At 44.4% G+C, this 16765-nt stretch overlaps 1 pseudogene; it reads left to right on the forward strand.

The window, feature by feature from the left end:
- Positions 1 to 5002: 5002 nt before the first annotated feature.
- On the forward strand, positions 5003 to 5119 carry LOC136654748 (5S ribosomal RNA; annotated as a pseudogene).
- Positions 5120 to 16765: the final 11646 nt, after the last annotated feature.

A 16765-nucleotide genomic window follows, 5' to 3' on the forward strand; every position in this document is an offset into this window, starting at 1 on the left:
GAGGTAAGGGGAAGTGATTCCCCTTGTCCCAGGCTGAGCTGCAACTGGCCCAACCTGCTCCAGAGCAGGTTAGGATTGAGCTGTTGAAGATCTCAGGATGCTGATGTTGCAATGACTGTGACCGCCCTATTTTCCAGCTATCATTTAATACATTATGAGGGGAAGCATAAGGATGAATAGAGGACCGGTGGGATGCCTGTCAATAAAAGGCTGATCACAGTGACAGGGAATGGGCCAAGTGCTACCCTTTTTGTATCAGAGCACAATCCTATGCTTGTCTACTCAAAAGTAAGTCCCACTGTCTTCAATGGGGCTTACTCTCAGGACAGTGTGCATAGGGTTACAATTTCAGTGTCCCCAAGGGCACTCTTTTGCTTTTCTCCTTACCAAATGGATGGTAGCAAAACACTGGCACAGGAGAGAGTTATGTACTGGTACTCCATATGCCATTGGAATAGAGAGCCATACCTGCTTCTGTAGTTGCAGCTACAGCTGCAGAATTAAGTAGCTATTTTATCTGTTTGAAATACTGTATTGCTATCCTGCTTTTCGTCTCCAGTAGGAGGCATTCAGAATGGCTCACAACAGCCTCTAAGACCCTACACAAAACCAATGCAACAGTGAAATGTCCACAAAATCAACACGGTGCAATACAATGACAACAACACCCCCAAACACAAGTGAATCTGCCAGCATAAAATAAAACATAAACCAATGCAACAGAACGAAAGGATGCTCAAATGCTAAATTAAATACGTTTTCAGCTGCCTCCAGAATGCCTCCAGATGCAACCAGCCTGATCTCTACCAACAGGGAATTCCACACAGAGGATGCCACCATGAAGAAGTCTCTTTCCCATGTTGCCACCAGCTAGTCAACAGCAGCAGTACTCCTAACTGCCTTACCACCTGATGGAATAGGGAGCATGTGTGAACCCCCCCATCTCTCTCTCTCTCACACACACACGGGGGGACGGGGACCATTTTCAGTGAACGGCTTGAAGTTGTGAGTGGTTCTGGTCATATGGCAGTGGCCATCCCAGATCCCCAGTGCCAGTAAGTTAGCAGTGGGGGTGGGTCATGGGTGGTGGAGGAACCAGAGACAGGGAGGGGATGGGCTGGATCTGGTAGCAGTTGTGCACGTCAGATCTTATTGCCTCTTTTTAAACCATTTTCTCTCCTTGGACCTTGTCACGGATATGTACATGTTAGGCCTTGGTTAGCATGTGAAGCCTGAACCAAACTAAGTCAGTAACGGAGAAACGGCTAGCAGTTCCTAGCTGCAAGAATGTGAGTAAACAAACAAAAAGATTGTTGTCTCTCCTTTGCTGGCCAGAAAGGACAGACAACAAGAATTACGACCCATTGGAATGTTTAACACCTCAGTAGACTGAGGGGTGCCGGAATGGAATGCAGCTATGGATCTCCAGTTGGGAGGAGTAAGAACTAGGAGGGCTAGCAACCAAGCCAACTTTGAGAAGCTTCTGTCCTCAAAAGTTTCTGGTTGGACAGTCTAAATAAGTATGAAGTCACCTCAGCACTATTAGCATAAGAAGTATAATAATGAGTGCCTCAAGGGGTGTGCATGCTCCTTCTTGGGCAGAGTTTTTGGGTGCAACATCTTGCATGCTTTGGAGCTCCACTGTCCACCATGGCATCTGACCTCACAGGTAGGCTGGAGCTAAAAGATCTACAAGCGTAACTGACCTAGGTGAGAGATAGGGATTAATAGAGACAGCCAGCTAGCTTTATTATTTTATTGCTGATATGTTTTCTAGATGTTTATGCCTCTAGTATTTGCTGCCTTACTGTAACTTTATGTAACCGTATGTACTTAATAAACTAAAATCCCTTTTACTAAGTTGCTTCATTGCCTGTTGGGGACAAAGGTTCAGAATCCTGCCTAGCCGTTCAGCAAGCTACCAAGTGCTCATTGAGGTCTAGTAACTTGAGGACTGAAGCTTTAATTGGAAAAACCACTCAGTGCCTGCAAGGGATAGAATTAACCCTAGAGGGTCTCAGTGTCCCTTGACTGAGGCACTGGCACATACAGGGTGGTGGCAGTACTACTGGATGGGGGGGCCTTGAGGGCTTTAGGGTTCGAGAACCAAGAACTCTGAGCACCCCAAACCCCCCTAAGTTTATGACAGACATACACAACCAAAATGGATGGCATATATTCAAGAAGACCCATAGGCTGCCTGAGGGCTTACATGGAGGTAACTAAAAATATTTTTTACTTACCTCCTGCTTGCCTTCAGTTTGCTCCCCCATCACAGCATACAGCAAGCGCCTAATGAGTGCCTCAATGAGTGTGCGTGCTCCTTCTTGGGCAGAGTTTTTGGGTGCAACATCTTGCATGCTTTGGAGCTCCATTGTCCACCATGGGCATTTGGCCTCACAGGTAGCCTGGAGCTAAAAGATCTACAAGCGTAATCTTGTAGGCAGGAGATAGGACTGGCAGGAGATAGGACTGGGCTCTTTATGTAACTCAAATTTATTTTCCAATTTTTTTTTTTTATCCAGCCAATCCAGAGGGTTCAAGGACAATAAGTATACTTGTAGTGCAATCCTATTCATGTTAGAAGTAAACCCCACTGAGATTCATAAAATGTATCCCAGGTGAGTATGCAAAGGATTGCAGCCTCAACAACCCAAACATTGCACTTCTGTACATGTGTACTTGAAAGGTGCATGGTAAGTCGCATAAAACACAGTGGAACTTACTTCTGCATAAACATGCAAAGGATCAGGCTATTCACCAGCTGAAATTCAAAGAGAACACTCCAATCACTGCATGAATCTACTCAAACACAAATGCTTTACAGTTCAAACAAGAATGTCAGTTCACTTTCAGTAAATTGCTTTCCTGGGTTTCCCTTGGGGCTAGGGTGGGAATGCAGAACTGAATGCAAAACAGTTGATCTGGAAGAGTAGAAGCATTTTTGATCAAGAAGAAAAACAAAATCCACCATGCTTTTCTGTCCCATTCTCAGATCACTCCACGACTCCAGGATAATGTTCTTGAAGAGCTAACAAGTAAATTACCCCATCTTTTGTCCCTGCATTGGCTCTGAAATCTCAGTAGATGGTATACATTAGATCAGGCATAATCCCCACACCTGTGGCCAAAACGGGGTCTGTGGGAACCAGCTAGAGATATCCCTAGTGAAATTCCGGGCCCCTCTCTTGAATGTTCAGCTTTCAAATAGTAAGCTTCTTGCACTTACTAGTTACTACTATAACATATAAAGTCATGAGAGAAAACATGAAGGTAGCATTCTTTCCAACTACTCCCACTTTTCTCACTAATGCAGAAAGTACAGGGATGGTCTGATATTCAGGTCATAGAATAAACGTACAATTTTAAGTTTGGAAATTGGGGACTGGGGACTGACCTTGTGGCTAGTCTTTCCAGAAAAACAAACACACAGACACACAAGGTCAAATGACACGTTTAGTTTTGCCTCGATTAGTGAATGTCAAATTATTCTGCTTTGAGAGAGGCAGCTGCATGTTAGCCTGTAGTAGCAAAAGCAACAAAGACTCCTGTGGCACTTTAAAGACCAACCAATTGATTGAAGCATAAACTTTCATGCACTTACAGTTCACTTCATTAGATGCATTCATGATTCAGTAACTCAATACATATGTATCCCGGTGGTCACATACAGGTATACTGGTTCAGGTACACTGTACAAGGGTGCCTGATCTAAGGGGCTCCTTACACATCATAGAAGACATCTGATCCAGTATTATCAGCCAATGCTTTTGGTGCATGCTGCACATTGCCGTATAAAGACAAACAGAATAATAATACTCCTAGCCCAATCCTATCAGGCCTCAGTGCCAGTGCTGCAGCCCCAGTACTGGTGGACAGGTCTGTATTGCTCCATCAATATAGCAGAGGAACCCCCAGCTGCTGATGGAAAGGAAGTAAGCACCACCAAGCATTGTGGGGCATTGAGAGGGTGGTGTGAGGTGTTTCTGGGTAGAGGAAGGGAGGAGAGAGGGTGGAACGAGAGGTGGGACAAGCATAGGGGTGTGTGTGGGATTGTTGGACGCCTCTGCCAAATCCGATCTGCCTTCCTGGGCTCAGAAGCCTGACACAGGGCTTCTCCAGTCTGCATCTGCAAAATAGCTGGCATAGACTCAAGAAGCCCAATTGAGCAGGCTGGGGTGTTACTCAGGGTATGAGGACGAATGTCCTCTTCCCTCAAGAAGACCTTCTGCCGGCTCGGAGCAGGAGCACAGGATCTGGCGAGAGCCATTTGGAGCTGCTGCTTCTGTGTTGGATAGGACTGGGCCCTCAGACTCCTAATATGCCACAAAGCTTTCCTGCTATAAAGACAAGATCTTATGAGAACTGCAGGGCCACCATTCCACTAGCCTGGAAGTGATCCAAGAGACCATGGTTTGAGGGGCTCCTGTGACAGCAAGAAGGCTTTTCCCCAGCCAGCTGGAAGCCGCCCATCCTTCACCTGTCACTTCCTCTGCTGTTGTGCTGCTGCTAGAATGAGCAAGGCAGGCACCTCAACCATTCAGCATGTCAGCCTCAATGCAGGCTCACTGGGAAGCAGCCAGAGGCAGCCTGTGCTGACCTGGAAGGGCTGCTGCTGGGACTGAAAACAAATTATTACATCCTAGTCACTTTGATTTCCTCATTATTGTGATTAAAAATTGACATTTTCTATTATTTTATGCTCAGTAATTTGGTCTGTTGAATTTATACAGAATGAGTTTCTGTTGTCATAATAGTTGATACTCAGAAATAAATAATACGCTAACTTAAAAAAAATTTGAGTAAGGGCTACCCTTTTCGAATGCACACAAAAGCATTGTAGAGGCTAGTGACAGCCCTACTAAGCTCCAACCTTTCTCAAACCAGTGACCTTGATAATAGCTCATGTTGGTATGTAACTCCATATCTAAACTGACAGCCCAATCCTATCAACCCCCCCACGGAGTGTGCCAATAAAGCATGTGCTGTTTCTTATAGTAGTGACAGCAACTGTTACCCTGCACATGCCCAATCTCGTCTGATCTTGGAAGCTAAGCAGGGTCGGGCCTGGTTAGTACTTGGATGGGAGACCGCCTGGGAATACCGGGTGCTGTAGGCTTATACTATAGTCTTTCGAGACTGAAGGTTGCCAACCGGGGGGGGGGTAGTCATGGAGTTTTCCTCAAGATAAGGGAACTTTTGTTTCCTTACCCTGAGGAAAGCCTTTGCTTCCCTGATAGGTCTCTTCAATTGTGTGCCAGCCATTTTGCTGGCACAGATCGAGTAAGAGACAGGGTCAAGGGAGGGAACATAGCGTACTGGTGTATGTGAGTGCTGCCAGTAACCACCCCTCCCACCCCATTCCACCTCTTACACCCCCCCCCACTACCTCGACACTTGCAATTCCTTCTCCTCCCTGCCCTCTTTTGCCCATTGCCCACCCTTACGGCCAACTCACCAGCACTGGTAGACAGCAGCCTCTCCACCAGCCGGTGTACATGGCCACCAGCAATTATGCTGGCAGCCTCGTTGCGCTTGCTGGTGAAACGTCACTTCCGCTGGCATTCTCTCACTTCCACCAGTGAGCATGTGTATCCTATCCATCACCAGATTGGAGCGTGTGTATCCTGTCCGCACTGAATGATTTTTGTTGTTGAGATTGTTGGGGAACAGTTGTCTGCTATGGAACACTGAGGAAAAATATTAAAATCATATTATTATGTCAGTGAAACTTACTTTTGCGTAAACCTGCAAAGGATTAGGCTGTTCACCCACTGAAATTCAGAGAATTATCATGTCATAGGAAACCAAATTTGGGGGAAATCTATTTGCTTCGCAGTCAAGAGTAACAGAATATTCACCCTAAGTTAGTTTTTCCCAGGAATTGTTTTTCCTAGGAATTTTGTTCTTCCTTCTATTGCTTATACCCACATTAACTGTGACTTCTTTTTCAACAACCCAGGATGTTTATTGTTGCTGTAAAAAGGACATATACCATAATTTAAAGGAATGACGCCCTGTTATGGGATTTCATTCTGCTTTTGTTTGTATGGTTTTCTCAGGAATGAGTAGTTGGTATACTGTTACCCAGTTTAATCTTCCTAAACAATTTGTCTTCTCAGCTTAACTGGTCAAATTTGTGCTACTTCGTGCAACTACATCTGACATGCATGCTGGCCATGGTATTGATTTGCAAACCAACCGTGAAATGTCTAATCACTGAAGATCGACTATTCCCTAATAGCTAGTCATTGTTAGCTCCAGACACGTGTGGAAAAGAGGGATAAGGCGATCAGGAAGACGGAAAGTTTGTTGAGAAAGCTTTTGTTGAGAAATCATCCATTTAATTGTTCCACATGGACAAAGCATATGCAAGCTTTGAAATCCTTGGTTTAGATCTGTTTATACTGGTTGCGTTGGTCTCCAAGAATTTTAAGTTGCTTGAGCCTATTATGGAGACTGCCAGCCAACTATTTTCCGTATTCAATAAATGAACCCACTTTCTTTCAGGCCAAGCTTATTAAAATAAATACATCTTACATCTGCAATGTTACAGCCAGTCCTTCAAATTACCAATACTTCATCATTCTGTTGAGACTTTATGAGTGTAGGGATTTCTATACCAAACCCCCAAAAGGGGGGGGATATGCTGATAAATCACTGTTGAATTCCAAAAATGAAATGTAAAGCCAAAACAAAAAGCCCCTTCTCCAACCTGTGCTGTTTTGGAATCATGAACTTAAGTTGCTTCAACATTTTTTTTTGTCTTACTTTGCTCCCAAGCTCTCAGTCCTTAAGATGCTTACTTGTGACAGTACAGCATTCAGCAGATGTTATCCAGGACAACAAGCATTCTGATCATTCATTACAGTTCTGGCATGGGAAAATGTTATTCCAAAGCTAATCTCTGCAATATGCTGATGCATTTGTAACGTGGAAGGGCACCAGAGCTCAAAACTGTTTGGAAAATATACTCCCTGACCAGGAAGATCAGTTTCTTGTCCTAGATGAGTCTAGCTGTGGTTAAAATCTGTTGTGGAATATATGACAAACCAACATATGAAGCAGCCTTACACTCAGCCTAGATACGGTGGTCCATCTAGCTCAGTATTCTCTACACAGGCAGTGACTCTCCAGAGGTCCCTCCCAGCTTTGCCTGGAGAAGCCTACTATGTGAGAGGAGCTTTGGCTTATTGATACGACTCCTGCTTTGAATGCAAAAGTCCCCAGGTTTAGTTCTTGGCATCCATAGGTAGGAAAGACCCCATCAGAAACTCTGGCAAATTGCTGCCAGTCCATGTAGATGACAATGTAGTGGACCAAGGGCCTACCTTGAGATGAGGTAACTTCCTCTGCTCTGTGCCACAGATTGCAAAGCATGTGCTCAATCACTTCCTTGTGGCTTCAACCCTTCATGGCTGCTGCTGGGTTGGGGAAGGTAGAATATGTTAACACGGAGACATGCTCCAAAAGTCTGAGAAACAACCAGATTCAAATGTTGATCCCTGATTTAAAAGAAAAATGTTGGTCACCAAAGATGGGGACATGATTGAGACATACAAAATTATGCATCGGAAGGATAAAGTGGATAGAGAGATGCTCTTTACACTCTCGCATAACACCAGAACCAGGGGACATCCACTAAAATTGAGTGTTGGGAGGGTTAGGACAGACAAAAGAAAATATTTCTTTACTCATTGTGTGGTTGGTCTGTGGAACTCATTGCCACAGGATATGGTGATGGCATCTGGCCTAGAAGCCTTTAAAAGGAGATTGGACAAATTTCTGGAGGAAAAATCCATTACGGGCTACAAGCCATGATGTGTATGTGTAACCTCCTGATTTTAGATATGGGTTATGTCAGAATGCCAGATGCAAGAGAGGGCACCAGGATTCAGGTCTCTTGTTATCTGGTGTGCTCCCTGGGGCATTTGGTGGGCCGCTTTGAGATACAGGAAGCTGGACTAGATGGGCCTTTGGCCTGATCCAGTGGGGCTGTTCTTCCATTCTTATGACCTGGGAGAGGGCTGGAACCAGCCACTGGCACTTAGGCTGGATCCTACATTGCTCTCCTGAGCAGCCTGGCCTATCTCTGGGATGCTCAGATACAATTTAGCTGGTGCAGATCTGAGTAACCCCATTACAGTGGCTGGGGCAGTACTCCGGATAAGGTGAAAAATATCCCCTTCCCCTGAGTTGCACCACAGTCATCTCCAACCCTGCATTACATACAACACAGGCCAACCAGCCTGCCTGTTCCAGTCTTCTCTTTTTGCAAAGGACATTTCTTAGGGTCTAAAAGTTCCTAGATCCTGGGTCAATATGACATCATCAGTGGAGGAAGAGTGAAAAAAGAGGTTAACAGCCCAAACCTATCAGGCTCCTGCATTGCTAGAATGTGTGCTCCAGAGCTGCAGAGCACTTTATGGTCATCATAAAATGTGATGTTTCATTGAGCACAGATGGCCCTGCTCTTACATGACAGCTGCCATTGTGAGATCCCAGAGGCTGGTAAGTTGGCATGGGGAGCAGTGGGAAGTGGTAGGTGGAATGGGATGGAGAGGGCAGGGTCGTGCTGAGGCTGGGAAGGAGGCAGATATTGGCAGCGGCAGCTCCACATATATCCCTTCCCAGCCTCAATTCACCTACCCAGATCTGCTCGGACTTGCGCCAGCAAAATTACTGGTAGACTAATGGCGGTAGACCCAAAATGGCTGCAGTGGTGAGTGCTGCTGTATGGCCACTTATAACAACAGACCTTTGTTCCGCTGTCATAAAGGGTAGCCTAGTCTTAGTTAGGAGGACTGAGCTGTTAGTGGATGGAAACTCTAAGTAGCAGTCCGTGTACTCATACTTGCAAAGCCCAGATTGCAAAAGAGCTAAGCTGTCTTGCACATTCCTGGAATGAAGAAGCAAATAATTTAAATCTTTTCCTTCACAACCATGTTCTAGAGAATCTCCTGATTCCTGGAAGCTTGCTTTGCATTTCTCATTAAGATCCCTCGTGGCAGACAAGTTTCACCAGAAAGCATTTGTGGCCATACTGGGATTACCATGGAATGAGGAAACACACGTGAGTATTTTTTTTATTTCCCAGAATGCACTGTCATTCCCTGCAGAGCAATGGTGAATCCCAAGAAAGTTGGATGGACCCAAATACTTTCTGTATAATTCACAGGGCTTCTGTGACAGCCATGTGGACATTGATAAGGGTCTTTGAAGTTTAAATGTCTGAAAGAAACACTGACTTGCGTTCTGATTTGATAGATATGATAGATTTATACAAACCTTTATGAAGCTTTGTGGAAAGAAATATGTATTACACTGCACTGATTTCATTGCCTCCACTGGAAAACTTCTAATTTTGGCACAACTTTCTTACAATGCCTGCAAGGCCAAACACCCGATGAGATCACTGCTAAAGACCACCCTGTCATTCACCTTTAAGGTGGTGATCCTTCTTGCCTGAAATCATCTTAAAATATCTATCTATCAATCAACGACAACTAATTTGCTGTAATATCAGGCTGGTATGTAAAACTCTACAACAATAAATATTTCTCCTGTGTTGTTGAGCAATTTTGTTACAAGGCTAAGCATGTCTGCAACCAGAGTCAGGTTGCAAGAAGTGTTACTTTTCTCTCCCTTTGTAGCGACATCATGGAAGATATTACCAAGGAGATAGGGTGTGGTGTGCACAGTGCCCCTTGCTCTAAGTAAATGCTGGGTTAAAGCCCAGGTGGTAGCTGGAGGTGTGCTGCACAGCTGCAGCCACTAGAGGCTAAACTGAACCTAGAAGTATATAAACAGCACCTGGAGGAACTAGGGGGTGTGGGTTTGTAGAAGGAGTGTAGGTAGGAGAGGAGACTGACTTTCAACTGTGACTTGGCTTATTGGCTCTGAGTTTGGCAACTCTAACTGATTGGACTGACTTACTTGGAATCTGTGGACTGGGACTTGACTCTGACTTTTGCTTGCTGCACTTGTGAGTTTAACAAGGGAAACTAATCAGCCTTAAGCGGGCATGAGGCCCAGTGGGGAGGAGCTGTGGCAAGACACCCTTCTACTCTTTAGTAGAAGTCCATTCTTTAGTAATGGAGAGGTCCTCATGATTACCTTATAGCTGATTGAACATGACACAGAGACTTAGCAACATGGCATTCTGTGTACCTGGAGTTTGTGCAATGCAGTGTTAGCACATCAGTGTAGTGCCCTTCACTTCTCTAGTCATGGATCCCTAGCATACTAAAATTGCACATGCAGGTGAAGTGATCTAGTTTAAGCGATTTCTACCCAATGTTGCATATATGCAATAGGGACCAAATGTGTATACCTGTGGGCAGGGCAAAAATGGGTTACACAAGATGCCAAATGAAGAAGCATTTCTGATTGCTTGGCCTCATGTTCAGATCAATGCTGTATTAAAAGATGATGATGACAAAAACAACAATCTCTAAATATCCTAGGTCCTTGGGGAACAACTGAAATTTCCCAGTGACCACTAGGTAGGCTGTGATCAAGAAGAAGAAGAAGAAGAAAGGACCCGATATTCAACAGGCCACATCCAGCCGCCAGCATCATGTAGGCCAGTGTTATTCAAACTGTGAGGCGTGGCTCTTTAGGGCAGTGCCAGGAACTCAAAGGGGAGGTGCTGGATGTCCTCTCGCAGTGATACAGTCACACCCCTGGGCAGAATAAAAGCCTGTCTTCTACCTGTAGTCTTTGCTTTTTTTTTAAAGCAGAAGAAACGGGACTTGCTCAGCTGCGAGAGTGGCTGCTGCCGCCCCGCCCTCTTCAGAGCATGCTCAGCCTGCAGTCCTTAACCCTCGCTGATCCTTATCTGGTTGGTTCCTAGTTCCCAGCCTGGGATCACTTCTCATCAAGGTGAAATCTCTCTTTTCAACCCCTCCCTCTTCCACTCCCCCCTTTCTATCTCCAAACCTTCCTGCTTTCCTCCCCTTCCCCCCAAAAAACACTTCCTATTTTACCAGTCATCAGGACTCTTAAAGTTGCTTCCATGCAGTTGGCAAAGGGGGAGGGGAGAGACAAGCACACACTTTATTTGGCCAGGCACAGAAAAAGGGTACTGTTTTTAAAGTGATTTATTAATTTTGTTGTTGGACTGAAGAGGAAAGGCTGTATTTTTAGAGTGATGAATCTTGCTATTTGAAGGGAATACTTATCAGCCATTGATGAAGTGATTGCCAGCCCAATCCTAACCACACTTTCCTGGGAGTAAGCCCCATTGACTCCAATGTGACTTACTTCTGAGTGGACATGCATAGGCTTGAGCTGTGCATCTCCTAGTATAGGAGACAAATCAGACTCCTAACAAAACCCTTATCACCTCTGATATTTTCATGGTCTATTTTTGTTTTCCCCACCAACTGCTTGAAAAATTTAATTAAATTAATAAAGGGTTCAATCCTATCCAAGGAGAGTGGGAGAAATGACTAGTTGGATTGGGGTCCACAGGGGTGTGTGTGTGTGTGTGTGTGATGTTGGTCAGTCTGGTTGTTCACAAACTTCATTTGATAAAACAATTCTATTGGTATGCTTACAAAGTTTAAAAAAATGAGTCGTCCTAGGTCAGACAAAATCTACCTACTCCAGCATCCTGTCTCCAACAGTGATCAGCAGCTGATCATTTATAAAGCATGTATATTGCTGTGTATTAATATATTTTAAGATCTGCATTTAATTAATGATATGATTAATATAATTAATGAGATCTACTACCAATATAATATAGTTCATATATATTTAATATGTTATAATATATATATATATATATAATATTTTATATTATTTTATATTTGCTAAGAGGCAAAGAAGGAAGGCCCATAGCCAGGGAGACAGGCCAGGGACAGACTGCACTTGCTCCCAGTGTGGAAGGGATTGTCACTCCCGAATCGGCCTTTTCAGCCACACTAGACGCTGTTCCAGAACCACCTTTCAGAGCGCGATACCATAGTCTTTCGAGACTGAAGGTTGCCAACTAACTAATATTTTATATTATATTATAATTATATATTATATTATATAATAATAACTTATAAATATTTATATTTATATAAATATAATATAAATAATATATTATAAATATATTATATTTAATATATTTAATATAGTTAATTTTTCTGGCCACTTCCTGTTTAATGATGTCACTTCCAGCCCTCAGGAACATGATGGGGAGTCATGGCCAACAGCCACAGGGGTCAAGGGAGCCACTGGCTGGAAAAATTTGAGTACCACTGATGTAGGCTGTGCATATTTGTCATTATAATAAAGCAGTGTTTCTCAGACTGTGGGTCGGGACCCACTAGGTGGGTTGCGAGCCAATTTCAGGTGGGTCCCCATTCATTTCAATATTTTATTTTCAATATATTAGACTCGATGCTGTCATTTTATGTGACTGCATTTGGAGAACTGTTACAGATCTGTACTTTTAACAGGCTACTATGGGTATGCTTTTAACAGCGATAGTCAATGGGACTTACTCCTGGGTACATGTGGGTAGGATTGCAGCCTAGGATTGTTAAAACTGTTCTCGCTTGATGATGTCACTTTTGGTTATGACATCACTTCCAGTGGATCCTGACAGTTTCTCATTCGAAAAAGTGAGTGTCAGTGCTAAAAGTTTGAGAACCACTGTTAAAGTATTGGTGACTGTGAAGAAAGTTAGGAAAACAGTCTGACAGTTGATACTGGCTGAACTTGGGCTAAATTAGACAGTTGGCAGCAAACCTGAGCCTGGGAACTTGGAAAATCACTGAACTTCTGAAAGGTAGCTGGGGATAGGGTGCAATTTGGGGTTAGAGTTCCTACATATGTCTAGTTTGGCCCTTAGAAAGTCAGTTGTGATCAGGGCCCAGAACAAACCTGCAGAAACATGAGAAATGTGTTTCCCATGGAATAATTTTACATTTGAATGCAAATCTCATGAGGACTTCCTTACCAGTGAGTGTTTTCCCATGGAGTAAGGTAAGTACTTCTGTCACTTTTTTTTTTTGTGAGTTAGAAATCTTCCATGTGGATTTTGACTGTATGGTTCTTGATACCAGTGACTCTGATAGATTTAAGTGGTGATGTCATGTAGATTTAAGTGGTAATTTCATGGATGTTTATAATTACATATCTCCGAATAAAAACTTGTCCTGCTGCATTACATATAAGGCACCACATTTACTCCATAAGGCCTAATCTGTTTTTTATAATAAGGGAGCTGGTGTACCTACCTCCCTTCCTCCTTCCTGGTGCCTGAGATGCTGCTGTTGCATCATGGAATGAGTCAAGTAGGGAGGACGGAGGCTGTCCATTGAAGTCTCCAGTAAGACCTCTGTGTGCTGCTATTGTTGCCAGGTCAGTGGGAAATGATGGTCAGTTGGGGCATCTAGGAGGTCTTGAGAAGGATCAAAAGCTCATGGTGATACTATGTGGATCTTGTACTTCCAAAAAGGTCATAATTTTGAAACTGGGCTCTTCAATGGAAAGGGGGGGGGGAAGCTTAGGTCATCAGATCTAATGCTGAATCAGACTATGGGGAGTTTGCCCCCCCTCTAGGGTTAACTGAACTACCTAATTTGACTTTGAACCACACGGGAGAATAGTGCTTTCTTGAGATCTAGGTTTCATAAAGCCCTTCCTGGCCAGTTCAGGATGTAGGAAAAACAGTAGTAGAGAAATAGTGAAACAGGCATGAAATAATGATGTTACCCTTGGCCTGAATCCAGCTGGGGCTTTGCTCTCGCCTGTACCAGACTGTAAGCAGCCTGGTAAGCTTGGAATGCACTCACTCAGTTACTCTCTCTGAGGAAATGGCAACCAAGAACTGAGGAAATGGCAACCAGGAAAACTCCCTGTGAAATGGCCTCCACAGTACACACATTGCTATTGGCTCAAAATGTTTGCCAGTCATCATGAACATCAGGACTAATTGCAGATTCCGCTGAGTAGGTTCCTCAGGGTGTAGGGTATGCATTGCTCAGGCTCATTAGGAAACATTTCACCTAATCAAACAAGATACACAACACAACAAGATTTCTGTGGGTTCATGATGAGCTGCAAGATGCCAGAATTCAGAATTTCTAAGTCAAAAGAAAGGTCACAGACTCGGAACAAGGTATCATGTTGAGTCTAAGCCAGAGGCATAGGATATCAGTGCCACAGCTGCCAATGATATTCATCCCCACCCCTCCTTGACATACCCCCAGTTCAGCCCAATTCCAGTGAACTGTCCCTTCTGCCTCCTTACCTGGGCCAGTGGAGTGTCTGGCAGCTGAAGTGGAGTGTCCCAGCCCCCTGCCCAGGGTAAAGGTCTGGTGGTTCTGGTGCACTGATGGAGCCTCTGACCATTTCTACTGGTAGCTTTGTCACACACAATGGTGATTGCTTGCACTGTCATAGTGCCAATTACAAAAGCAGATTCTGCGATCCACTGTCCTCAATGGCTTGTGGAATTCAGTCATGAGAAAACATCTATTTTAGGATATTTGTACTGTTAAAACAATCTCTCCTTATATGAAGAAAATCACACCTTTTTGGGTATGGGTTTCAAGTTAATTCATGAACTTTACACACCATTGCATCTTCTGAATCACACAAGAATGACTAAACCATATTTCTGAAAATCCTTGAGTAGCTGTATAAGCAATCTGAGAGGCAGACAGTGTTTGCTGCCCTATTCATCTCTTGAAATGATTGCTTAGAGAGTCACTTTAAGGTTTTCAGAAATACATTTTAGTCATTCTTATGTGACTTAGAATATATGACGGTGTGGGTAGTTTGTGAATAAACTTGTAACACCTATCTCCCAAAATTGTGAATTTTCAAATATATGGAGTGTTTTGTTATTAAAAAGTTTTGTTTTTAAAAAGTGCAAAGTTATGCACATTGGAGCAAATAAATAAATAAATAAATCCCAGCTTCATATATGGATTGATGGCATCTGAACTGTCTGTGACTAATTAGGAAAGAGACTTTGGGGTTCTGGTGGATAGCTCAATGAAAATGCTAATCAGTGTGTGGTAGCTGTGATTTGTATTGGCAACCTTCAGTCTCGAAAGACTATGGTATCGCGCTCTGAAAGGTGGTTCTGGCACAGCGTCTAGTGTGGCTGAAAAGGCCAATCCGGGAGTGACAATCCCTTCCACACCGGGAGCAAGTGCAGTCTGTCCCTGGTCTGTCTCCCTGGCTATGGGCCTTCCTTCTTTGCCTCTTTGCCTCACACTTTTGGCCAAGTGTCTCTTCAAACTGGGAAAGGCCATGCTGCACAGCCTGCCTCCAAGCGGGCCGCTCAGAGGCCAGGGTTTCCCACTTGTTGAGGTCCATCCCTAAGGCCTTCAAATCCCTCTTGCAGATGTCCTTGTATCGCAGCTGTGGTCTACCTGTAGGGCGCTTTCCTTGCACGAGTTCTCCATAGAGGAGATACTTTGGGATCCGGCCATCATCCATTCTCACAACATGACCAAGCCAACGCAGGCGTCTCTGTTTCAGCAGTGAATACATGCTAGGGATTCCAGCACGTTCCAGGACTGTGTTGTTTGGAACTTTGTCCTGCCAGGTGATGCCGAGGATGCGTCGGAGGCAGCGCATGTGGAAAGCGCTCAGTTTCCTCTCCTGTTGTGAGTGAAGAGTCCATGACTCGCTGCAGTACAGAAGTGTACAAGCTCTGTAGACCTGGATCTTGGTATGTTCCGTCAGCTTCTTGTTGGACCAGACTCTCTTTGTGAGTCTGGAAAACGTGGTAGCTGCTTTACCGATGCGCTTGTTTAGCTCGGTATCGAGAGAAAGAGTGTCGGAGATCGTTGAGCCAAGGTACACAAAGTCATGGACAACCTCCAGTTCATGCTCAGGGCAGCCACTCTTTATAGCCTTCATAGATCTCACGAAGGCTTTCGACCTGGTCAGCAGAGACGGCCTCTTCAAGATTCTCCCCAAGATTGGATGTCCACCCAGGCTCCTCAGCATCATCAGATCTTTCCACAAGGACATGAAGGGCATTGTTGTCTTCGATGGCTCCACATCAGACCCTTTTGACATCCGAAGCGGAGTGAAGCAGGGCTGTGTTCTTGCACCAACCTTGTTTGGGATTTTCTTCGCTGTCCTGCTGAAGCAGGCCTTTGGAACTGCAACAGAAGGCATCTATCTCCGGACCAGATCAGACGGAAAGCTCTTCAACCTCTCCAGACTGAGAGCAAAATCCAAAGTCCAGCTGAAATGTCTGCGTGACTTCCTCTTTGCCGACGATGCAGCTGTCACTACCCACTCTGCCAAAGATCTCCAGCAGCTCATGGATCGTTTTAGCAAGGCCTGCCAAGATTTTGGACTGACAATCAGCCTGAAGAAAACACAGGTCATGGTAGCTGTGAAGAAGTTGTGAATTCCATACTAAGGCTCATTAGGAAAGGGATAAACTATAAGACTGCTAATATTATAATGCCCCTGTGCAAATTGATGGTGTGGCTACATTTGGAATGTTGTATACAGTGGGCCACCTTATCAGCAGACTCAGTATCACTGTGTTTCAGTTTCTGTGGACGCCGAGTCCATGGCTGGAGGGCCTCAGAAGACCTCCTCGACCTGACCAGAAGTAACTTCTGGTTACGCCAATGACTTCCAGCCACGTCAAGAGGTATTCCGAGGCTCTCCATTTGTGGATTTCATTATCTGCAGAATTCAATATCCATGGGGGGTCCTGGATGGATTTCCCCTGCTGATTCCAAAAACCCACTTCTTGAATTTGATTCTTGAATTTGTGAAATTG

Source organism: Tiliqua scincoides, chromosome 5 (genome assembly GCF_035046505.1).
Source record: "Tiliqua scincoides isolate rTilSci1 chromosome 5, rTilSci1.hap2, whole genome shotgun sequence".
Lineage (NCBI taxonomy): Eukaryota > Metazoa > Chordata > Lepidosauria > Squamata > Scincidae > Tiliqua > Tiliqua scincoides.